The 26,826-nt window shown below is 40.3% G+C and overlaps 1 non-coding gene across 1 annotated transcript; it reads right to left on the bottom strand.

The window, feature by feature from the left end:
* Window positions 1-20,235: 20,235 nt before the first annotated feature.
* On the bottom strand, window positions 20,236-20,308 carry TRNAV-CAC (transfer RNA valine (anticodon CAC)). Its single transcript has one exon. It is a non-coding gene; the product is annotated as a tRNA-Val (tRNA).
* Between the last annotated feature and the right edge of the window lie 6,518 nt (window positions 20,309-26,826).

Below are 26,826 nucleotides of genomic sequence, written 5' to 3'. Positions count from 1 at the left end.
ATGCTTTAAGATATCATCTAGAAGAAAATGGGGACATTGAAACAGTTGATAAACTCGATTTAAGGAGAGGCAACTATGGGGAACTTCGAAATTTTTTTAATGAGTGTAATTGGACAGAATTGTTGCTAGGCAGGGAAGTAAATGAAATGTATGCCAAATTTTTAAAACTATACGAGGAAGGCACACAAACATTCATACCAAAACAGAGATGCAGAGCCAGAAAACAGGATTGGTTCGACAGAAATTGTGAGAGGGCAAGAGACCAAAAGACACAAAAATGGAATCAGTATAGGAAGAGGCCAAACCCCCAAACATACCAGCGATACAAAGATGCGAGAAACAACTATACAGCAGTAAGGAGAGAGGCAGAAAGAAATTTTGAAAAAGGGATAGCAGATAAATGTAAAACAGAACCGGGCCTATTCTACAAATTCATAAACAACAAATTGCAGGTAAAGGATAATATCCAGAGGTTGAAAATGGGAAATAGATTCACGGAAAATGAAAAGAAAATGTGTGAAACATTAAATGAAAAGTTCCAAAGTGTGTTTGTACAAAATGAAATCTTCAGAGAACCAGACACAATAAGAATTCCAGAGAACAACATAGAGTGGATAGAGGTGTCTAGAGATGAAGTGGAAAATATGCTAAAGGAGCTCGGGAAGAACAAAGCAGCTGGCCCAGATGGCGTTTCACCATGGGTTCTGAGAGAATGTGCATCTGAGCTCAGCATTCCACTTCACCTGATCTTTCAGGCATCCCTGTGTACAGGAATCGTAGCAGACGTGTGGAAACAGGCTAACATAGTTCCAATCTACAAAAGTGGCAGCAGGGAAGACCCCCTCAATTATAGACCTGTATCATTGACAAGTGTAATAGTGAAAGTATTGGAAAAGCTAATCAAAACTAAATGGGTAGAACACCTGGAGAGAAATGATATAATATCAGACAGACAGTATGGTTTTCGATCTGGAAGATCCTGTGTATCGAATTTACTCAGTTTCTATGATCAAGCCACAGAGATATTACAGGAAAGAGATGGTTGGGTTGACTGCATCTATCTGGACCTAAAAAAGGCTTTCGACAGAGTTCCACATAAGAGGTTGTTCTGGTAACTGGAAAATATTGGAGGGGTGACAGGTAAGCTTCTATCATGGATGAAAAATTTTCTGACTGATAGAAAAATGAGGGCAGTAATCAGAGGCAATGTATCGGAATGGAGAAATGTCACAAGTGGAGTACCACAGGGTTCAGTTCTTGCACCAGTGATGTTTATTGTGTACATAAATGATCTACCAGTTGGTATACAGAATTATATGAACATGTTTGCTGATGATGCTAAGATAATAGGAAGGATAAGAAATTTAGATGATTGTCATGCCCTTCAAGAAGACCTGGACAAAATAAGTATATGGAGCACCACCTGGCAAATGGAATTTAATGTTAATAAATGTCATGTTATGGTATGTGGAATAGGAGAACATAGACCCCATACAACCTATATATTATGTGAGAAATCTTTAAAGAATTCTGATAAAGAAAGAGATCTAGGGGTGGTTCTAGATAGAAAACTATCACCTGAGGACCACATAAAGAATATTGTGCAAGGAGCCTATGCGATGCTTTCTAACTTCAGAATTGCATTTAAATACATGGATGGCGATATACTAAAGAAATTGTTCATGACTTTTGTTAGGCCAAAGCTAGAATATGCAGTTGTTGTGTGGTGCCCATATCTTAAGAAGCACATCAACAAACTGGAAAAGGTGCAAAGACATGCTACGAAGTGGCTCCCAGAACTGAAGGGCAAGAGCTACGAGGAGAGGTTGGAAGCATTGAACATGCCAAAACTAGAAGACAGAAGAAAAAGAGGTGATATGATCACTACATACAAAATAGTAACAGGGATTGATAAAATCGACAGGGAGGATTTCCTGAGACCTGGCACTTCAAGAACAAGAGGTCATAGATTTAAACTAGCTAAACACAGATGCCGAAGAAATATAAGAAAATTCACCTTCGCAAATAGAGTGGTAGACGGTTGGAACAAGTTAAGTGAGAAGGTGGTGGAGGCCAAGACCGTCAGTAGTTTCAAAGTGTTATATGACAAAGAGTGTTGGGAAGACGGGACACCACGAGCGTAGCTCTCATCCTGTAACTACACTTAGGTAATTACTTAGGTAATTACAACTTAAAGGTACCCTAGTGTTCCAGTGCAGACAAGAATATTCAAGATGGCCGCCTGCAAGAGGAAAAGCTAAACAGAGTTTGATTTTGGGGGATTCAATGAAGAAAGCATTGATATAAGCAGTCTACACAACAAGTTGGCAAAATTAGATACTATAGTAAACTCTCATGTAGAAATAATCAGTAAATTGAAAGAAAGTGTAAAAAAAAAAAAAAAAAGGTAATGACTAGTTGTGTAGCAAAGTTTTATGTCTTGAGGGTTTAGTGAAAGACTTGTGCAAGGACAAGACTCAATTGGAAACAAATTGCAAAGCCATGGAAGAAGAAAATAAACCCTTAAAAATAGCTTTGGAAGAAGTTAAAGCAAATTTAAACATAAATGACTACAATAGGTTAGGTAAGGAAATTCAACAGGAAAAATAGCTTTTGTCAGCACAGATGGAGGAAGTTACACAGGAAATAGAACAGTGCAAGAAGGATATGCAACTCACCTATGCACAAGTGGCCAAGTAGAAGGAAAAAATAGAAGAAGCAGTAAAGGAAGTCAAACACTGCAGCAACCAAGATAAAACAAACATTAGGCTGGAAATGAGGAAGGAATTGGCATCTAACCCGAAGTTGGTACAAAACAGTTGATCGGAATAAGTCCCTGATAATTTTTGGTTGCAAAGAAAAGGAGATAACATCTAGGTCAGAAAGAGCTGTAGACGAAGCGTAAGTAGTAGATAAAATTGTTGGCCTCGTGGAAGGTCTTACTACCATAGAGAATGTCTGCGACTACAGGAGAATAGGCAGGTACGTAAAAGGGAAAGATCGACCTTTGAGAATCACCCTAAACGGTGCCAAACAGATGGAAGAAGTACTAAGGAATGCTAGAAAATTACAAAGTGATGAGGATGGGAAAGTGTGGTCGTTAAGACGAGATCTTTCAAGAGAAGACAGAGAGAAGCTGAAACTAAACCTCACAGAGGTAAAACAGCTAAATGAGAGCAGAAATGAAGAAGAAATCAATTCTTTTTCTACAAATTGATAGGGGTAGGCAGGCCTGTAAAATGGTACAAAAAGGCAAACCAACAAAATTGCTAGAGGAGTGATGAATAAGGAGAGGGGGAACATATTCCTGAAAATAGTATACACCAATGTAGATGGAGTGAGATCGAAGATACTGGAGTTAAGTGATGTAATACAGCTTCGAACACCAGACATTGTTGCACTCACGGAGACAAAACTTGAAGATGTTATTTTAAATGAGGTCATATTCCCAAGGGGCTACTCAATTTGGAGACGGGACAAAAAAATTAGGAAAGGCGGTGGAGTTGCTGTGCTGGTGAAAGTACACCTAAAGGTGAACGAAATAATGATTGCCAATCCACGAGAAGTTGGCGTAATAGCACTAGAGATCTGCCATGAGGATGATAAACTAATGATCATAAATGCATATAGTCCACTGCCAAGCAACACATAAACAAAGGAGGAGTTAGATAGTAAACGAGAGGGTCTTATAACAATAATGAGAGAGATTATAGTAAGAGCGGATAAAGATAGATCACGACTGTTGATAGTCGGTGACTTCAACTTAAAATCCATAGACTGGGAAGCATACAAAGCTAGAACAGAGGATTTTTCGACCTGTAGATTTGTAGACCTCATCTTGGAAACATTCTTGTATCAACATGTTAAACAAGCTACGAGGATGAGGGAAGGGGATGTTCCCTCCATGCTAGATTTGATATTTACCAGGAAGGAGGAAGAGATATTTGACATTCAGTACCTTCCTCCCTTGGGTAAAAGTGACCATGTCTTTTTGGGAATAAAGTATGCAATGCAATGCATTATAATCTGGTAGAAAATAAGGAGGATGAAGCAGTTGAAAAAGCTGACTTCAGGAGAGGACACTATGACCACCATAGACATTTTTTTAGTGAGTATAATTGGACAGACTTGTTGCTAGGCAAGGAAGTAAATGAGATATATGTCAAGTTTTGTGAAATATATGATAAAGGCACAACAAAATTTATACCAAAGCAGAGATACAGAACTAGGAAACAGGATTGGTTTGACAGAAATTGTGAGAGGGCCAGAGACCAAGACACAAAAATGGAATCAATATAGGAAGAGGCCAAACCCCCAAACATACCAGTGTTACAAAGATGCGTGAAACAACTACACGTCAGTGAGGAGAGAGGCAGAAAAAAAAATTGAAAAAGGGATTGTGGACAAATGCAAAACAGAACCAGGTCTATTCTATAAATTCATAGACAACAAATTGCAGGTAAAGTATAATATTCAGAGGTTGAAAATGGGAAACAGATTTACGGAAAATGAAAAAGAAATGTGTGAAACATTAAACGAAAAGTTCCAAAGTGTGTTTGTACAAAATGAAATCTTCAGGGAACCAGACACAATAAAAATTCCAAAGAACAACATAGAGCACATAGAGGTGTCTAGAAACGAAGTGGAAAAAATGCTCAATGAGCTAAGTAAGAACAAAGCAGTTGGTCCAGATAGAGTTTCACCATGGGTTCTGAGAGAATGTGCACCTGAGCTCAGCATTCCACTTCAACTGATTTTTCAGGCATCCCTGTGTAAAGAAGTTGTAGCTGATGTGTGGAAAAAGGCTAACATCATTCCAATCTACAAAAGTGGCAGCAGGGAAAAAACCCTCAATTATAGACCAGTGTCATTGATAATTGTAATTGTCAAAATATTGGAAAAATAATTAAAACTAAATGGGTAGAACACCTGGACAAAACAATATAGTATCAGACAGACAGTATGGTTTTCGTTCTGGAAGATCCTGTGTAATGAATTTACTCAGTTTCTATGATCGAGCCACAGAGATTTTATGGGAAAGAGATGGTTGGGTTGACTGCATCTATCTGGACCTAAAAAAGGCTTTTGACAGAGTTCCACATATCCACATAAGAGGTTGTTCTGGAAACTGGAACATATTGGAGGGGTGACAGGTAATCTTCTAACCTGGGTGAAAAATTTCCTAACTGATTGAAAAATGAGGGCCGTAATCAGAGGCAATGTATTGGATTGGAGAAATGTCGCAAGTGGAGTACCATAGGGTTCAGTTCTTGCACCGGTAATGTTCATTGTCTACATAAACGATGTACCAGATGGAGTACAGAATTATATGAACATGTTTGCTGATGATGCTAAGATAATAGGAAGGATAAGAAACCTAGATGATTGTCATGCCCTTCAAGAAGACCGGGACAAAATAAGTATATGGAGCACCACTTGGCAAATGGAATTTAATGTGAATAAATGGGTCGACGGAGCGCGTGGTTCCCGGTCACGCGGCCGACCTGCCTCAGTTTACTACAGCTGCCCACTTAGTGACGATCGCGCCTATACGAAATTTCGCTTTTGTGGTGATTTTTTTGCATTTTTAACTTAAAATTAATTATTATATATCACGCCATGAGTCCCAGGAAAGTCAGTGGTAAGGCTCAACATATGAGATCCCATGTAAGGATGACCATAGAGCAGAAACAAGAGATCATTTGTAAATATGAAGATGGTGTGTGGGTTGTTGGACTTGCTAGGCAGTACAACAAATTTCAGTCAACGATATCCACCATACTGGCTAAGAAAAAGGACATTATGGGTGCTAGAGTGATGCATCATTACAGACAAATGTTAAAACGAAGGGAAAAACAAATGTCTCTTGATAAATTTGTAGTGAGACAAACAAGCACTGAACCACAACCAGGTCCGAGTGGTATTCAGGCAAAACATAGGAGAGAGAGTACCCAAAAGAAAACATCACTGCCTGATGTGATAATAGAATGGGACTCCCCTTCCAAACAGTAACAACTCTCCTCCTCCCCCTCTCATCACCATCCTCCATATGCCATCAAGAGCCCTCCATAAAGGCAAGATAAACTTAGGTACTGTATTGTAGTTAGACAAAAAAAACATTGTATTCAGTATAAAATGTATTTGTATGTTAATATTTTGAAGGGTGGGGAAAGGATTAATTCAAATCCCTTTATTTCTTATGGGAAAAATCGCTTCGACTTACGATATTTCGACTTACAATCCGTCTCTGGGAACGGATTAGCATCGTAAGTCAAGGCCCCATTGTACATGGATGGTGAAATACTAAAGAAATTGTTCACGACTTTTGTAAGACCAAAGCTGGAATATGAGGCAGTTGTATGGTGCCCATAACTTACGAAGCACATCAACAAACTGGAAAAGTTGCAAAGACATGCCACTAAGTGGCTCCCAGAACTAAAGGACAAGACCTATGAGGAGAGGTTAGAGGCATTAAATATGCAAAAACTAGAAGATAGAAGAAAAAGAGGTGATATGATCACTAAGTACAAAATAGTAACAGGAATCGATAAAATTGATAGGGAAGAATTCCTGAGACCCGGAACTTCAAGAACAAGAGGTCATTGATTTAAACTAACGAAACAAAGCTGCCAGAGAAAAGAAAGAAATAAGAAATAAGAAAATTCACTTTTGTAAACAGAGTGGTAGACAGTTGGAGTAAATTAGGTGAGGTGGTGAAGGCCAAAACCGTCAGTAATTTCAAAGCGTTATATGACAACCAGTGCTGGGAAGATGGGACACCACGAGCATAGCTCTCATCTTGTAACTACACTTAGGTAATTACACTTAGGTAATTATAATTCAACTGGTAAGGTAAGTACAGTACTGCAACGTGCCATATCAATTTATATCATTGCAATACAAATTCTTCGTTATTTAAATTTTTCATAAGGCAAATGTGCACTGGCATATGCATTAATGTGATTGTATTTTTTTGGGGGGGAAAGGGGGTTGCTGGGGCCGAACTGATGGAACGAATTCCACACTGGGATTAATCGGCTATGCCCCATATAGTTCATTCAAGCGAGGACACACTGTATTACTCATTTAATTTCTATATTTACTGTCTATATTTAATGTCATCTAATTTCATGCATTTCTTTGATAAAGTGTTTACTCATGTCCTTTATGATCTTGGCTATTTGTAAGTGTTGGCCTCATTAACCTTAAATTATAGTACGTTTATGTTACTCTATGTTCTGATATGTTCCAAGAAAATGTTATGAGGAGCAGTTCACTTGCTTTTCTAAATTACACCTTGTATTTCCATTCTATAATTAATGTAAATAAACTACTGTACTGTTGCTAGAACTACTGACTCCATAATGTAATAGTCTATGCTTGTCATCCTTAAGTATCACCTTCTTTGTATTAATTTTTTATTTTCCTTGAACATTCTCATTTTGTTAGCTTACTTCTCTAATAGTATTAAGTGTTTTACCCCGTCACAACATTAATTAAAAAAAAATTATATTATTATTAATTTTGCCCAAAATGCTTTGCATAATAGTAGCTTCATTAGTATATGTAACTCCTGTCTCTTCATTGAACAATATTCTTATGTTCTTTGTACACACAATCTTTTGAATAAATAATATTATTATTATTATTATTATTTTACACACAGAAAATCACACAAAAGTGATATACATCAATGAGAAAATTCACTCGGGCTGGGAGACGATGCAAACCTGCAATGTTTGCATCACCTCACAGCCTCAGTGGATTGTTCATTGATGTATATCACCTTAGTGTGATTTTCTGTGTATCTGAAGTTGTGCATACAGTGTTGAACTACAGTACTTTATCCTTCACCCAAGTGCTTGGGGTCTTACATAAAACTTGGACTGGCTTCAGGACTGTGATATCAGGATATCACAGACTTCCTGTGATATCAGTAGAAATCCGATTGTAAGAAAGTCAGTGGTGGTACAGTAGTAGAGTATGCAGCTGGCAATGCCTTGGTCATGGGTTTGCAACACCACACAGTCCCAGTGGTATTTCTCATTATTATTATTATTATAAAAGTTATCATTATTCGATAGGCCAATGTCCACACCCCAACAATGCCATTGGCATATAAGTTACCCCAACACTTCTACTGGCCTACATTACACCTCCAACAATTCCATAGTCCTATTTCCATACCCCAACATTTTTGTTGAAGAAAACAAAAATGCTGTTTGTTGACCAACTTGTATATTGGCTATTTTCTACCATGTTCCCCCCTTTTTTCATCTTTTATTATTTTTATTGTTTTCTTTCAATGCAATTATACTTTAAGCTTAATTAATATTAAGTTTTAGTCTAAGTGTTTTTTTTTCCCCACCTCACCTTGCCCGAAACGCTATGCGTACTAGTGGCTTTAGGTATTGTATGTACTACCTCTATCTTTAAATCAAACAGAATGTTTGTACTGTAACTCTGCAACTATGTATGTACTTTTCCTAAATAAATTTTTATTATTAACAATTGTATGTTGGGGGTGTAAGACAATGGTGGATGTGGGACATTTGGGGCTTGAATCTAATTATTTAAATATTAATATAGTAAATTAAATTACGAAGGACCACCCGCTTTTATAGTAAAGAGGGAAACTGAGAAAAATATGATCATTAGATAATTCCTAGATGAACCAGTAACTATGGATAAAATACTAGAGAATATGATCATAGAAATAATTAATGGGCTGTATAATTAAATGAATCAAACCCTCAAACACCTACATTGGGGGGGTATTACTGGAACTCAGTACGTCCAGGAACTAGTGTGGTTCGTTCACTAATCCAATGTATAATAATCTAATCCTATGAAAACTTATCAAATCATTATCGTTATCATTAATGGGAACATAGATTATGAACATAATAATAATAATCATAATAAACACATGTTAATCCAATAAACAGAGTTCTGCATGTAAAAGAGTACAGATAATAAATGAGAGGAATACAAAGGAATCTTAGCTTAATGACGATTCTTTAGAAGTTAGTCACGACGCTTCCTCTGATTCTCCTGGACTCGACATGGAACACTAGGAGTTGATTAACATGGGAAAGGACAGCTCGGAGAATTCTTCTCACACGCTGCAAAATAAATGTTTACAGTAGCAACAAATTAAACTACTGGATTTCTATGCTCAATAAAGTAATATTAATGGTAAATGAAGGATAATGACCTGTGATTTATTGTTGTTATACGTCGTCACGACAAGCTACCCAGCTATAAGTCTACACCCTATCAGATGCATCAAATAAGGATAAGATACTTAGCTAATATGGGCACTGTGTAAGTTTAGGCTTGCCGAAATTCGCGTCCCAGGCTCTGGCTTAGCCTATCCTGGATAATAACGCGCTTCACTGGCCGGTCACGTGGAGTCACAAAGAACCAAAATTTAACAGGTTCCGTGAATGACACTGACACCAGGTGAAAGTATTGTCTGCAAGGCTCTTCACGCCTCACAGTGGCGACTTTCTTCTGGAGAATATGGATAGCGTTTACCCTGATGACTGGGTAATGGCGTCTCCTCGTGAGCAACACGTGAACAGGTCCGCTTGGGAGCGTTTCAGCACGTGCACTGGCGTCTTCTCCCGCACCGCTCCGCGTCCCGCGTTTATTAACCAAATTATTATTATGGATATCATCATTTCTCGCGGTTGCGCTTGAAATGCTCGGGTTAGGACGGGTTTATTATTTGGAAGAGTTAAATATTATTATTTGCCAGTGCTTTGATAGTAAACGTTTAATGGAGAAGAATTAATGTCTCTCCATGGCATTCACGCGTGACGTTAATTTTTATTACTAGATATCTGCTATAACTATAAACTCTCTATTTGGCTTTAGTTGGAGGTCAGTTTATCTGTAATTAATTATCACACAGAACACCGTTTGTTATAGAGAATCGAATTCAATTCTCAGGCACATTGGATATAAATGTGTTTATTACAATGAAATCTGACGCAATGCTGGCGTCGGGTGACGTAAGAATTCTAGCCTATTGTACAGATGTAATTATTAGTACATGTGAATTCTACGTTGTGTTAATTTTACTTACTACAATGATTAGTAGAATTAGTAATAATTAATGAGAATACAACAGTGTTGTATTCAGTGTTGGAAATTTCCAACATAACTCCGGGGGGAGGATTCTAGGGTCGTAGTGTAATGTGGAGTACTGACCTATCCCGAAGTTGGTATTAATATTAGAATATTAGTATGTTAATATGTTAGTATGTTAGTACACACATAACGAATGTCCCGTATTGGTCAAGTTAAATGGAACACGTTATTATGAATTACTTATAGCCTATACAACAATTAAAGATTTGCTCTTAGTTAAGAACTATAATAGGCTTGTAGTTTCCCTTAGTGGAAACATGTATTAATTATTGAAACATTAAATGATTAAGTTATCGGTAATCAGGAACTCTCTAAAGCTCACAATAAACTCAACAACTAGGGTCGCAGTGACATGTAATGGTGTATTACGTAGCTGCTGAATCATAGGCAAACTCAGAATAAGTTCCTAAGAACTGATAACACTATTGTATAATTATACAGTAAAGTATTATTAGTCATTTAAGATCAAGGAGACTATGACACTACAGTAAGGTCACTGTCTAGGGTCGCTGTGACTTGTAACTATTGAGTTACTAGACAATAACATCACGCAGCATCATGATCACCCCAAATTCAAATGAGGAAATTGAATTTAATGTGCACTGCCGTGCAGTAGTCATTCTGACTGATGGTACAACTAATTTGCTAACTAGCTAAAATAATAGAAAGTAGAGAACTGAAAGTTTATTCATTAAAATCCAGGAAAATTCTGAGTCGACAGTGAGATTAGTAGCCTAGTCATTCTGACTTATGAGCTAATTAAATGGCAGCTCATAGGCTTGACACTGTAAACTGGTTAGTGCGAAATTACCTTTACATGAAATTGAGTTTATTAAATCAGTCTCTGTAAGTATAGTCAACTGTAATTAATGGTGAGTACAGATTAGGCTAGTACTCAGTTGACACTAACTAAAGTCCCTACCTAAATAAATGGTTTGAATTTCTAACCTACCTAAGTAAGGGACTAAGCTAATTGTGAGCAAAAATGTACTCGAATTAACATTGTGAGCTGTATTGATCTCATTAACAGGTCGAGCTATATTGAACTCGTGAACATGGTGAGCTATATTGAGCTCGTTAGCAGTGCTAACAGGGTGTTACATTGAACTCGTCAACAGTGTTGACAGGGTGAGCTGCAGTGAGCTCGTCAACAGTGCTAACAGGGTGAGTTATATTGAACTCGTCAACAGTGTTGACAGGGTGAGCTACAGTGAGCTCGTTAACAGAGTTAACAGGGTGAGTTATATTGAACTCGTCAACAGTGTTGACAGGGTGAGCTGCAGTGAGCTCGTTAACAGAGTTAACAGGGTGAGTTATATTGAACTCGTCAACAGTGTTGACAGGGTGAGCTGCAGTGAGCTCATTAGCAGTGCTAACAGGGTGAGTTACAGTGAACTCGTCAACAGTGTTGACAGGGTGAGCTGCAGTGAGCTCGTTAACAGTTAACAGGGTGAGTTATATTGAACTCGTCAACAGTGTTGACAGAATGAGCTGCAGTGAGCTCGTTAACAGTTAACAGGGTGAGCTACAGTGAGCTCGAATTAACGAGGTGGAGTATTGCCTCATTCAATTATCATGGCGAGCAGTGCTCGTGGCATGGGGAACATTAAAGCGTTCGATTGTCATGGCGAGCAATATTAAGCTCGTATACGCATGGGGAACAAGCACTCATATTATTACGTTAATTCTGAGGTGAGCTATATTAAGCTCATGAAGCATGTTAATTAACAATGCTGATGTTTAACGATAATGCATTAAACAAAGAGAAACCTAAGATTGCTGGAAATTAAATTACTGCTACGATCAATCCTATTCAAGATAATTTGTAACATTTTCCCAACCTAAACGTTTCACAGGTTATTAGTTCTCTGTAAATTCGCTTACGTATTGGTAAGTTTGCAAGTTTGTTCGTGCTGCGTTCCTACACTAATTAAGCAGAAACGAAAGAAAAACAACTCAAACAAATTGATGCAACTATTTATCACTAACTCTTAGTGCAGAAAACATGGTATTAAGAAGGTTTTCTTGGCAAACCTTTAAGCGCAAGTATAGTGGACCAGTGGTCCTAATGAATTTATAATCACAGAAGTTGCTTGATGACTTCATAGTATTACTAAATTCAGGAAATGCCAGTGGCATTGAGTGCTAGATTCTCTAGCCTAACATTATTAATTACCTAGGGAGTACTAGATTCTCTAGCCCAACATTACAATTTACCTAGGAAGACTGAGTGTGGTCAATTACTACTTGTCGAGAATAATTCTAGGTCTGCAGTGAATTCAATGGCTTGGTCGCTGTGACTTGTACTTGTTTGAGTACGGACCATTGGTTTTCGCTGAGAGCTATGAAACATCTCGGCGAGTACCAATTGCACTACATTCAATCTGAGTTTATTACTCAGCTGTGTTTCTCCTTTTAGCTTGCTGCTGGAGAATTGATTTACTGCTGACTAATTTATTATTGTTGGCAGGCTTAGGCTTGTTCACATTCAGAACTTTACCCGTAAGTAAGTAGCCACCTGCAGATTGGAGCATATTCATTCCCAATCGTTTAACATGTCCAGTTATGAACTGGTAATAGTAGTCGGCTCCTACTAGTACATCTACATTGTTAAGGCGGTCAGACGTTAACTTCTTGTCAGCTAAATTAATTTCACGTTCCTGCAGGAAGTGGACTGTGTACCCCAGACCCTTAATATTTAAGTCTAAAGGTATTTGATCTACAACAATGGCTTGGACAGCCTTGGCATGACTACCTAGTCGTACAAGCGGTTGAACTACTGAGTATTCATGGGTTCCTCGATTTATCATGAACCCTGACAAGTTTAATTTTACCTGTCCTATTGGTTGTAAATTAAGTGCCTTTGCTGCCCTTTGAGTAATGAAAGTTCTCTGGGAACCTTGATCAAATAGTCCACGTATGGTGATCTTGGTTCCTCTGTTCTTCACTTGAAGTTGGGCAGTAGGCAAAGCAGCATCCACTTGAGATGCTTGTGAAGTTACGCTGTACACATCTCGCACCTTGCAGCACTGTACTGGTGTAAATTCTCTATGTCCTATTCTAGGATTGACATAATTAGTCCTAACTAATTTGCACAGTGCAGCATGATGCTTGCCCCTTCTACACCTATTGCAGGTGTTCAGTGGGGTGTCACAGCTGTTAACATTATGTGGTTTGAGACACCTAGTACATTTGTGTAACTGTTTGAGTCGTCTGACTCTTGTGTCTCTATTAGGATAATTAGTACATTTGTACAGAGAATGTTTTTGATTGCAAAACAAGCACATTCCCCATCCTACAGATCATTTAGGGGTTACCGGTTTAGGTAAAACAGTATTTGCAGGTTGTGATGGTTTTGCTGCTTGCATTTGCTTGTTATTTATTCTCTTGTGAGTACTTGGTGTACTCTGGGGAACCATTAATAGGCTCTTGGGAGTGCTCTTTGGACTATTAGGTCTCTTAGGAGCACCTGTGGGGCTCTTAGGCCTCACTGATGAATCAGTGTTTGACTGATTGTTGTTACATTGATTATTAGCACCTTTGTTACCTAGTGACAGTGTCACTTTAGGAGTTTCAGGTAAGGAAACTGATGTAGGTACAGTTTTGGTGCATTCAGATTTAGCATTAATTGCCTGGTCTGCTGTATGATTGCTCATATTGCGCAAACCTGTAAATATATCCTGCATTGACAGGGTATTACCATTCTGGTATACATATAATTTATTAAGTGTGTCACCAGACAAATTTCTCTGGATGATAATTTTAGTCATCCACTCAGTAGTTGGGTGATCCACCTCTTTACTGAAAGAATTAATCAGTGACTCAAGCTGGAAACTAAAGGCTTGTAGAGAGTCAACTGATTGTTCTGGTGAAGATAAATTTAATAATTGGTGCACAAGGTTTATAATAGTCTTCTCATTGTTAGCACTTACTTTAGAAGGCTGTTGTGAGCAATTATGACCATTACTTGTGTTGCTTAAGGCTTCTTGCTTAGCCTCAGCTTTGATTACAGCTTAAACCAGAAGAAGCCGAAACAGGGGTTATCATCTTGACGAAAAGAAGAATTCATTCACGAATGTGCCCCCACACCCACCATGGAGCCACAATTAGAGGCAGGACACCCAACAAGAAGCTATCGCCGATCTTGTCGGGGCCTCCTAGGGGTGCGTCGTGAGTATACACCCCACAAACGCCACCTTAAGAAACCGACAGTCCATCGAGATCGGGTTCAGTGACGAAAGGGGGATTGACAATAAAAGGTTCCCCTCGCTCTCGACGTCGGGTACTACAGTTCTACGGGTGCAAGAGTATGCCTCCTCAAGCACCCGGGCGTCAAAATAGAAGAAGTCCAAGGGAAGAACCAGAACGAGCAAAAGGTCGGCAGGAATCGGCAAGCAGATAGGAGAAGAAGGGGGAGAAAAACGAAACAGAAGGAAAAGGAAAAGATGCCCAGCAGAATTGGAGAGGACGGCAGCAGGAGCACAAGGCTAGAAAAGGACAGAGGACTGTTCCAAGGAGCATCACACTCCGGCAGCCGCCCACTAAGCCCCCACACGGCGACAACGAGCTGAGCGGGGAGGGGGTGAGGGGGGTTTCATGGAAAGAGCGAGTCAAATTGACATCATTCAGTTACCTTCTTTACAGTTAGGGGCCTGGCGGCTGAGTGGACAGCGCTTGGCATTCATAGTCCTAAGGTTCTGGGTTCGATCCCCGGCGAAGGCGGAAACAAATGGATAGAGTATATTTCACCCTGATGCCTCTGTTCACCTAGCAGTAACTAGGTACCTGGGAGTTAGACAGCTGCTACGGGCCTCTTCCTGGGGATGTGTAACAAAAAAAGAGTACTGGTCGAGGACCGGGCCGCAGGGACGCTAAGTCCCGAAATCATCTCAAGATAGAAGATAACCACCAGGAGGTGCTTCAGTTCGGGTTATTTTGTATATAATATTTCAAATATGGCCATTTATGTTTATCTAATATTAACTGGTTATGACTCATGGCAAGCCGCCAGGAACGAGTAAGCTTCGATTAATGATAATACTCACATTTCTTATTGTCATATCTGCCACATGTTGTTGTTATTGTCTTTCTACAGTGTAAACTTTTGGCAGGTAAAAATTGTGGCGAAAGGAAATATTGGCAGCATCTTAACTGGTTTACCATGATTCGTGACTACGCCATTAGGCTCCTGGGGCCAGATTCACGAAGCAGTTACACAAGCACTTACGAACGTGTACATCTTTTCTCAGTCTTTGCCAGCTTTGTTTACAAATATTAATAGAATCTTTATGATAGAGAAATTACTTGTTTCCACTAACTTATATAATATTTATAATATTAGCTGCGGTAATTATGGTAATATTATAGTAATTAGTTAAGCCATTATGGTAATATTTAAGGTAAATACATGAATATTCCTTTTATATACAGAGGAAGTATGTATATTCCTATAAATATGTTACGGGATTCATTACATAATTGATTATATTTTTATATTGATGCTAGAGAGGAATTAAGAAATCCAGAATGAGATCCTGCCTATGAACGAATATCTACTTGTCCACAAACAAAAATATTCAGACATAACATAACTGCTTTCACACAAGTTGTGAGCTTTGTAAAGCATCGGACTAGCGTGTTGTGATGTTTCAATATAAGAATGAGTTATTGTGAGAGTTGCAACAGAGAAATTAGTTGTGAGTGTTGCAACACATGAATGATGTGATATTGTCGCAGCACAGAAATATTGTGTTGCAACATAGGACTAACATATTTGCTGTGAATGTTACAACATAAAAATACTATACCGGGAGTGATGCATCATGTTATTTATGTGTTGCAATGCTGCAACAATCACCACATATTATCCCTGTGTTGCATCACTCAAACCACCTTATTCTGTGTTGCAACTCTCGCAACACGTTGTACTGATCCGTTGCAACATACACAACACGTTATTTCTGTATTACAACGTTGCAACAGTCACAAAACATTATTACTGTGTTTCAGCGTTCAAAACACTTTATTTCTGCGTTGCATTATTCACAACACTTCTGTTCTGAAGTGCAACACTCACAACATGTCACTCCTGAGTTGCAACACTCACAACGGGTTATTTGTGCGGTGCAACTCTCACAACACGCTAATCTTGTGTTGCAATGATGTAACACAACACTCCCAATTTATAATGTATGCGCGCAACACTTACAGAACATCATTTCTGTGTTGCACTACTCACAAAATGTCATTTAGGTGTTGTAACACTCACAACACGTTATTCCTGTGTTGCATCGCTGCATCACTCACAACATGTTATTGCTGTGTTTCAACACTCATAAGACGTTAGCAATGTGATGCAACACTCAACTCGTTTTACCATCAAGCGTTAAACGTTGTATTCTTGCACCATATTAATTGTTCATTGCTAATATGTAAATTACAAATGATAAGAGATTGAAAAGATAAATAAAATGTGATGGAAAAATAACTAAGTTATAAATTGATTTATATAAAATAATTAAATAATCAAATACAAAACGGGAAAGAATAAATTATATGCTTATGAATTGTTATTAAAGATGGTTAAGTGTATAAATACAGGTGATAAAGTATCTAAAAATGTGAATGGATAAATATATACATGATGATTAAAGTACTAATTTATATGTGATAAATACATACGTAAAATGTGCTGGAATAGATTAATAAAAAGTGAATAAATATTAAAGGGGGATTAAATAGATGAAAAAATAGGATTTAATAATTATAACTATGTATTATTTGGGTTATATATGAAAAAAGGAAGAATTTGATTGTTAGAGGTCGAACTGGTGACCACGTGAACACCGGGTCCAACTGGTGACCGCGTGAACACCGGGTCCAACTGGTGACCGCGTGAACACCGGGTCCAACTGGTGACCGCGTCAACACCGGGTCCAACTGGTGACCGCGTGAACACCGGGTCCAACTGGTGACCGCGTGAACACCGGGTCCAACTGGTGACCGCGTGAACACCGGGTCCAACTGGTGACCGCGTGAACACCGGGTCCAACTGGTGACCGCGTGAACACCGGGTCCAACTGGTGACCGCGTGAACACCGGGTCCAACTGGTGACCGCGTGAACACCGGGTCCAACTGGTGACAGCGTGAACACCGGGTCCAACTGGTGACCGCGTGAACACCGGGTCCAACTGGTGACCGCGTGAACACCGGGTCCAACTGGTGACCGCGGGAACACCGGGTCCGACCTCCCAGTCTGGCCACGACTCTTCCTGCTTAATGAAGAACTCAACAGTCATACATTCATCCACTTCATCATACATCAACTGACAACTGAGGCGTGAGAAGGAGAAAGTCGGGAAGGAAAAGTCTCTGAGGAAGCGAGGTAAGGTAAGGTAATTATGAGGTGAAAGTACTAGGCCAGTATGATTATACAGCACTTGGAAGGGATATTAAGATCATCTGGGATATATAAGGACGAAGTGAAGGAATGGAAAGTTAACACTTGGACCAGCGGGGATCGAACGCGGACCCTGCAAGAAGCGAGAGGACGGAGTGGAGTAACGGTGCCCATGAAGCACTGGGACCATCGGGGATCGAACACAAACGTATTTTATAAGCAGCACAGCTCTAATAAATTTCAGCAAACTGAAGTGTACACAGATGTTCTCACCAGTTCTTTAAGGTTTATCAATTAGTTATTGAACTTAGTTAATGAATCAATATTAAAGTTATGTTTATCAGTTAGTTATTGAACTACGCCTGGAACCCGTAGGTGCGGGACTCTGAAGTCCTCCTCCTTGGGCTCTAGCAGCCCCAGGCTCTGCTTCAGGAGGCTTGGGTCGTTCTTGCCCTTGCTGGGGTGGTTCTTCTCCGGCCCCGACCACGACGGTCTCCGGGTTATGAGTCCCTTCACCAGCTTCCAGGTCAACTCCGGAGCTCACAGTTCCTGCGACGGCGCTTGAACAATCGTATTGGCGTTTGCCTTTCCATTGAAGACTTTCGGCGCCGTGGAGAGGGGGGGGGGACCTGCTGCATGGTTGACAGCTTCTCCCCCGTATCAACCTACCCTGGCTTTGTGCCCTGGAGAGGCCACTCCAGACCGACAACCAGAGCACAACTCCATAGTCTCCTGAGACTGATGAATGTCTGCTACTACTACGACTAGAAGATATAGGTAATAATATATATGTAATAGTATTAGTTAACACAAAACTATATATTGGAGGAACTCTACAACCTGTAATAAGAAGTCTTGTACTTTGAATGTAACCAATGTTGTAACCCTTTTTGTGTAATGACATTTTAAATAAAATAAAATGACAAAATAAAAAAATATAGTTGGTGGTATGAGAAGACAATATGTAAGTGTGCGCGGGTGCCCCACAAGGCTTCCCCGGATGCTGCATGTCGTTTTCTTCGAGGTCGAGGGTCCTACAAACGCAACCAAAGATGGTACCCCCTATATATTTATATAACCTATATCTATAAAATAGAATGTTTATCCGAGGTTGGTGACCAGACACTTGGTGGGACTAGCCTCGCCCAGCTTTCCCAGATGAGTCATGTTGGGTAGGGGAGCGTCATAGCCTAGTCGGTGTCGGCCGAATTGAAATACTTTAAGAAATATCAGCATTTATATTAATAGCAAACCAAAGACAACCGTGCAGTACTAACATCTATGTAGGAGAAATCCACAAGGGCCGTGACGAGGGTTCGAACCTGCGTCCGAGAGCATCCTAGAAAATGAAGTAAGGGCGAAGAGGTTGAGCGGCTTATTGACAGAGCTCGGGTGCATGGGGGGAATTGTGTAAAATCCTGGTTTGTGTCTCGGAGAGGCTGCAGGATCCAAGTAAGGTCAGTAGAACTTCTGGTTGCAATTCTTTTACCATGTCGTAGCTCAGTCGATTAAGGCAGCGTCTGGGATGCTCTCGGATGTAGGTTTGAACCCGCGTCACTGCCCTTGTGGATTTGTTCATTTGATGCATCACGCTATTGTGATTTCTGTGTGTACTCTCTGTAGGATCTTATGATATATTAATAGCAGTGCCTATAAGCAACACATCCATCCTCCATCGTACATATATTGATGTAATGGACAATTGGATAGTAGAATTTGGTATTAGTGAATTTGTATAAACCGGCAAAGGTTTTGTCAAATCAAATCAAATGTTTATTCAGGTAAAGTACATACATTCAAGGTGAGATATAAACATGTTGTTGGATTTATAGATAGAGCTTGTACATACAATGTCTAAAGCCACTATTACGCCAAGCGTTTCGGGCAAGGTTGGCCCGAACCTTTGTATTTGTTTCTCATAAAACCTAACGTAACTTACCATCCAAGGCCTAATACATGCTAACTGAGGCCAAATACAGTAAATATACATGTTATACTAGGCCTAGGAATATATATATGTTTGGTTTTAGCTGTATTTTTTCTGGACTATAAGGTGAATAGTACCAAGTTCTACTATGTAATTGTCCATTACGTCAATATTTAATTTATATGTACGATGCTTTACATAGTTACAAAATGTACAGGAGGATGGATTGTATTCATTAGAGATAACAAAAATTCTTTTGGTTTATTATGGTAGGAAAATATTAGACTGTAGCAGAGCGTAGTTTCGATCTACGGACCTCTAGTGGGATTATGGGCCCAGCACGCTTCCACTGCGCCACTCTGCTCCACAATACATAGTTATATGACTCTTAATATTAATAATTAGTATAATGGAGTATTAGCCAGTTTCCAAATTGGTATAAGTTTTTATGATTTAATAATTATTGTCAATATACTTTGTTATTAATTTTAGCTCTTTGAAGAGAAGGGAAGGGAAGGAACTATCAGGGGGAAAGCGCCAAGCCATTACAACTATATAGCACTGGCAAGGGGTCAGGATAAGGATTTGGGATGGGACGGGGGGAAGGAATGGTGCCCAACCACTTGGACGGTCGGGGATTGAACGCCGACCTGCAAGAAGCGAGACCGTCGCCCTACCGTCCGACCCAAGTGGTTGGACACTTGGAGTTTATTTCAATGGATTATGAAAACAAACATTTAAAAAGTCAAATGTTTCCGCCCGGGATCGAACCGGGGACCTTGCGCGTGTGAGGCGCACGTGATAACCACTACACTACGGAAACCTGAAGTATAGTGACCTGTTATTATATGGACCAAATCCAGTTAATTGCTACCGGAGATGCACATAGCTTTATTCAGCGATATAATATGATCAAAACACATTGCATGAGTAATTATATAAATTATAAAATGTTTAATAACGAAAATAGAGAAAATCCTGTTTTATGTGTGTACGGCGTGTGTGACGTCACGATAACATGAGAGGTTTAGTTTAGTTTAGTTCACTTATTATGCACCCCATACCAATTTTGTGGGCGGTAGTGGAAGTGGTTACAGAGGCACATAATGGGCTCAGGGACTGAACCCCACAATTCACTTAGCTAAGCATGTTTCAGTCTTGATAAGCTAGTTACAAAATTCAGTATAAGTCGTCACATCATTAATGCGTTCGCGATTGACCACAAGTATGATTTCTAAATTAAGCAACTGACATATGTGGAGAGCTAGTGTCACAATTGATATGTTTGTCCTGCACACCGCCCCCCCCCCCCCTTCAGTGGGCAGCAGTGGATCGCTTACAATAACTTAGGTACTATCTACAGTTAGCAAACTAGGGATATTTGGCAAAAATTTCTGGTAGCAGATCATTTTGAATTAAATATTTACACATCTCTGGAACATTTGTTATAGGAAGCAGGAGGAAGTGTTATTAGATCTTCAGAGTGCGGGAGCAGGTGTTTTTAAGGCTTCAGAGAACAGGAGCGAGCGGGAAAAAGCAGGAGAGAGTGATTTTAGGGCTTCAGAAAGGGGGAGGAAGTGTTTTTAAGGCTACAGAGAGCGGGATGAAACAGGAGGAAGTATTTTTATGGATTTGGAGAGCGCGGAAGAGATTGTTGTTAGGGCTTCAGAGAGCGGGAGCGAGTTGCAGGAAGCAGGATAAATAATTTGTAAGGCTTCAGAGAGCGGGATCGAACGGGAGGAAGAAGGAAATGATTTTAGGGCTTTCGATGGCGGGAGCGAGCGGTAAGAAGCAGGAGGAAATATTTGTAAGGTTTTAGAGAGCGTAGCCTCCGTAACACAGTTGGTTAGCGTACAAATGTTTCTCGCTGTAGGGCTCTCCACATGTCAGTTGCTTAATTTAGAAACTGTACTTGTGGGCGGTCTCGAGCCCATTGTTGATGTGATGATGTGCATTGAATTTTGTAACTCTCTCAGCAAGATTAACTTGCTCAGGTAAATGAGTTGTGGTGTTCAGTCCCTGAGCCCATTATGTGCCTCTGTAACTCTTCCCACTACCGCCCACAGGACGGGTATGGGGTGCATATTAAATGAACTATACTATAAACTAGGGTTATCCCATGGAATTGTCTAACTGGCGAAGTCGTTAAATACCAAGATACCTCAGTTCAAAATCCAAATAGAAACAATCCTCATGAACCATGGGGGGGGGGGGATCTTTGACAAGCCGATGGCTTCCACTATCCGTCGAGGACACTAGTTTACTTTAGTTTAGTTCATTTATTATGCACCCCATGCCCATCTTGTGGGCGGTAGTGGAAATGGTTACAGAGGCTACAGTTAGCAAACTGGGGATATTTGGCTAAAATTTCTGGTACCAGATCATTTTGAATGAAATATTTACAGGATTACAGGACACTAGAGACAGGTAAATTCAGGTACAAATCTCCCACGTTCGTTATTGTGCCTTTATTTGTTAACATATAGTTAGCTCAACCTGTAATTTGTAATTACTTATATTGAAGGGGGTAGCAAGAGACTGCTATGTACCTACATTTGTAATGAAAAAACATGAATAATACTTTAAAACAATTTCGTAGCAGAGCGTAGTTACGATCTACGGACCTCTGGGTTATGGGCCCAGCACGCTTCCACTGCGCCACTCTGCTGCTCATATTATTTGGATGATACATTTTATACATCTTTTATAATATTATAATTGGTAATATTTTCTTCATAAATAAAAGTATCAGTGTTTCTGCGCAGTAACGCACCAGTACGCACTGATCTTGCGCATGGGATGCGCACATCATGGTTACTGGGCACAGCCAGCTGCGTATGACATACATCATAGCATGGGTTTGTGATCACTGCCGCACACGATGGGTATGGGTTCACTACCACTCATGAACAGGACATGTATTGGAGGCACTAACGCTCACAGGATAGGTATACATGGGGTCTACAGGATAAGTATGGGATCCACTCAGCCCTGGAGGCTGATCTGTCGTGTTTGTTGAGGTCTATAGCAACTCTTCTTGCATGTAAACATTCCAAGCATAAGAATTATATTTAGTGTCTGGACCGAGATTCATCAGTCAGTTACGCAAGTACTTACGAACATGTTATCTCAATCTTTGGCGACTTTACACATATTAAACAGTTGATGAGCTCCGAAGGACTGGGAGGCTGTTTATAATTATATATTATTTTCTAAATTGTTGCGTTATGCCGCCAAAACTCGGTATGTTGATGTTCAACCCGTCCTCCTAATAGAACGGCGCCTTTTGACGAATACTCTTCCCAAGACCAACAATTGTCGTACTAGAAAATGGTAGCGGCTCATGAAACTGCAGCCCATCCTCTTGTGTTGGTAGTACTTATAGTAACGATGAGGACCAAAGTAAATATATCGATGTACAACGCAATTAGAAAGTAGAAATTTGTACTATTGAATTTAGGCAAACCGGAAAAGGTTTTATATTTTTATGTTGCAAAGACAACCTTAACCATCTGAACCTTCCTAGGCCTAATACGCGCAATCTGAGGCCTAATATCGTACATATATGTGTGCTATACTAGACCTAGGAACATATGTTTTTTTTTAGCTTTATTTTTTCAGACTATAAAGTTGTTAGTACTATATACTTCACTTCCGACTATAAAGAGTCTATAATTAAGACTATAATTAAGAATTCAGTCTATAAAGTGATTAGTGCTATATACTTCACTTCCGACTATAAAGAGTCTATAATTAAGACTATAATTAAGAATTCAGACTATAAAGTGATCAGTAAGTTCTATTATGTAATGACTTAGTACGTCAACGTTTGTACTATGGAGCATATACAACAACTACTGTGTAAACAGGAGGATGGGTCGCGACGTTGACATACTGTGCCGTTCTCTGTTGTGTTAGGATAAGGTCACTTACGCGCGAGAGTTTGTTGACGTTGGGAGACTTGAGGAGGACGGGCTGGATCACGGGGCCAAGTGTGACATCGCTGTCAAGTGTGTTATGTCGGTCTTGTCTGAGGTCAACCCTTAGAGTTGGCCTAAATAACCGCCCCCGGGTGGGCTCGAACCACCAACCTTTCGGTTAACAGCCGAACGCGCTAACCAATTGTGCCACGGAGGCTCGAGGAACGTAATGTAACTGTTCTATTGTTACGTAAAGTATGGTGACAAATAAACACAGACACTAAGATACTATATATATATTTGGTCGAATATACAGAAGTACACAGGTGATACTTTGGTGTGAGTTGAGCGCACTGAGCGTTGGTACAGTATCTCGCAAGTGTCTGCTCTAGACCACACTTGAAAGTAGACTAGTTAATGTTTGCTATTCTTGCTGCTTATATTGCTCGGGCAACACCTCACCGTGTTGCCCGGGCAACGCCTCACCTCATTCATCTCCAAAGGTTGACAGGAATATTAACACTATATTTGGAGCGAGTATATTATTGGGATTACTACTCGCTACAGAACTTCCCCTCCTAGGGGATGAAAGGAAAAATACTTGATCAAGGAACTTAGCTGGTCGGTGGATTGTACGCCCTGCTCGCGTTACATAACCATCAAAGTTAACTTCCTCCTCTTCGCTGATGTCATCTAACTGGGGTCGTAGGGTGGGAGGTCGCACAGGATCGTCCGTCGTCGTAGGATCAGGTTGTGGTGCGGCTGGTAACTGGAGTTGTAGGGTGGGAGGTCGTACAGGATCGTCCGTTGTCGTAGGTGGCGGTGCTGCTGGTAACTGTGGTCGAAAAGTGAACTGCGTAGTCGGCGGATGTGTCTCTGGATTTAGCAGTGTTGCAGACGTTGAGACGAAGCCTGGAGCAGAGCAGAGAGCTGAGTGAGGCCGGAGTCGTGGAGCTCTATGTGGGAGAGCGTGGCGGCTCGATTGAGAATTGTGAGTGTCTAAACTCGGGGAGCGAGAGCGTGGCGGCTCGATGCGGTCGTAGTCTGCTGTCTGCTCTGTGTCGAAGCTGTAGCGTCTTGGGTCGATTAGGACTGTACACGCCGAGTGCTACATTGTTGACTGTGGAACATGTAATCCGGTACCAAAAGATGTAGGCAGTGTGTGTGGACAAGCTCGGTGTAGCAGGAGAGAAGAATGTGCTTGATTGTTGCGTCCTTGGGTCGCTGGTGGTGCATTTAGATCCGGGGCGGATGGGCTCGGGCACCAGGACATTAGGAGGTAATGTAGGCACGTAGTTAGGACAACGAGGGAATCACTGCTAGAGCTGAATTGTCCTGGAGGCGACGAAGAGTCGGAAACGCAAGCTGTAAGTCCTGTACTGCGCAAAGGGCTTGAGTCGGCAGAGTATCAAAATGCAGTGAACGTGTAGATGAATATGACGAAAGAGCAGCTTTCGTGGGCGCCCCTGTAGAACAAGCAGTGCCCTGGCAGCGACGGAGAGTCGGCAGGACAGGCTGTAGATCCCACATTATGTAGTTACTGATGAAGCTGCCAGATGAGTGAGTAGTGATCGTGGAGCAGCAAGCCGTAGTAGATGAAAATGCAGAGACGATCGCGATGAAAATCATAGCTGTGGCAAGGGTGTTGGCAACGTTCCACGACAGGTGGCTGCGGTCCACAGCAAGCAGCAGCAGTGGAGGTCCAGTGAGAGTCCATGTTGTAGTCCATCGTGGCTGGGTATCGTCGAAACTCTCTGGGGTCACCAATGTAACGGTTCTATTGTTACGTAAAGTATGGTGACAAATAAACACAGACACTAAGATACTATATATATATTTGGTCGAATATACAGAAGTACACAGGTGATACTTTGGTGTGAGTTGAGCGCACTGAGCGTCGGTACAGTATCTCGCAAGTGTCTGCTCTAGACCACACTTGAAAGTAGACTAGCCAATGTTCGCTACACCGCTGCTTATATTGCTCGGGCAACGCCTCACCGTGTTGCCCGGGCAACGCCTCACCTCATTCATCTCCAAAGGTTGACAGGAATATTAACACTATATTTGGAGCGAGTATATTATTGGGATTACTACTCGCTACAGTACTAAACAAATTTGTAATAAGGAGGAATTACTTAGATATCGAAGTGTAATAATTATCTGAGTTTACTTGAGAGCTGCTAATAGTGGCCTCGATGAGGACAGGAGGCCGGCGGCTTATTGAAGGTCCTGTCGGAAAACCCGACACTATTTAATAATATCAATTCAACAGGCAGATAATATTGCTGCTGTGTTGTATACACAAGTTAACCATAGAAAATGTAGCTTGTAGTGGAATTTTCCGTCAATGGAAAACGGGATATCATTGCCACATAGTACTATATATTCACCAGCTATTCTGTTGGGAATTATACTTAATTGCAGTAGTCTTTGGACTTTTAATATCATAAAAACATCTCATTTGAATTAACTTAATTATCAGTATCAAAATAGAGTAAATGTGACCCTTCTATCACTTATTGACATTGGACAAGTAGAGCGAGTAGTGTGAGAGCAGTGGTGTGAAGAGGTCAGCCATTGTTTTGTTAAGACCAGATTCGTTGGAGCGAGTTCAGCTCCTATAATTCTCTTGGTCGAAGTGTTATGGAGATCAAATTAGTGTTCATCCATCATCAACACGCTGTCAACATAAACAAGGGAAGTGTCTTACCGAAACCCGTTTATCTAATCATTTCTGGCCAATTAATGTTAGGTAAATAAAGGGCGAACCGGTTAGCACACGAATGATCGACTCAACACAGGTAATTAAGCCATGGTCCTTATCTTATATAATATACAATGCTTCTCTGATACAGCTGTCATATATTAGGATTCCGGCTTTACAGCTAGTGCCCTTTGACAGGAACAAAAAGAGAAAGCAAGAATTTATCTTGGTACATCAGTTACTTGGGGTGCTGGAAACTAGCCTCACACGAGGATAATTTGGTGTCTACATCCTAGTTATACCTGGTCGACTAAGCCTACCATACAATAAGATAAGGCACCCCCAATTTTATATACTAATATATGTAGTTTAATACTGTAGTTTGATTGGCTGCATATATATAAATTTAATGTAAACTCCCCTAATGTGTCAGGATCGATTTGTGAGAAATATTGCAGAAATACAGTCCACTTAACATCATACAAATTGCTATCGAAATATATAAATTAGCATAAATATATATTCTATATAAATTCATATAAATTAAATAAATATAAATCTCACAGGTCGGTTCCCACAGGTCCCCCTATTTGCCTTGATGATATTTTCCTGATGATGATAAATCCTATTGTGTCCTAATGCCTAAAGTAACCTTGTGTCTAGTGGTCACGACGGAGACAGGAAGCCGGCAGCTTGTCAATGGTTCCCCCATTTTTC

The sequence above is a fragment of the Procambarus clarkii genome, chromosome 35 (assembly GCF_040958095.1).
Source record: "Procambarus clarkii isolate CNS0578487 chromosome 35, FALCON_Pclarkii_2.0, whole genome shotgun sequence".
NCBI lineage: Eukaryota > Metazoa > Arthropoda > Malacostraca > Decapoda > Cambaridae > Procambarus > Procambarus clarkii.
This window is presented reverse-complemented; position numbering and strand designations above follow the sequence as displayed.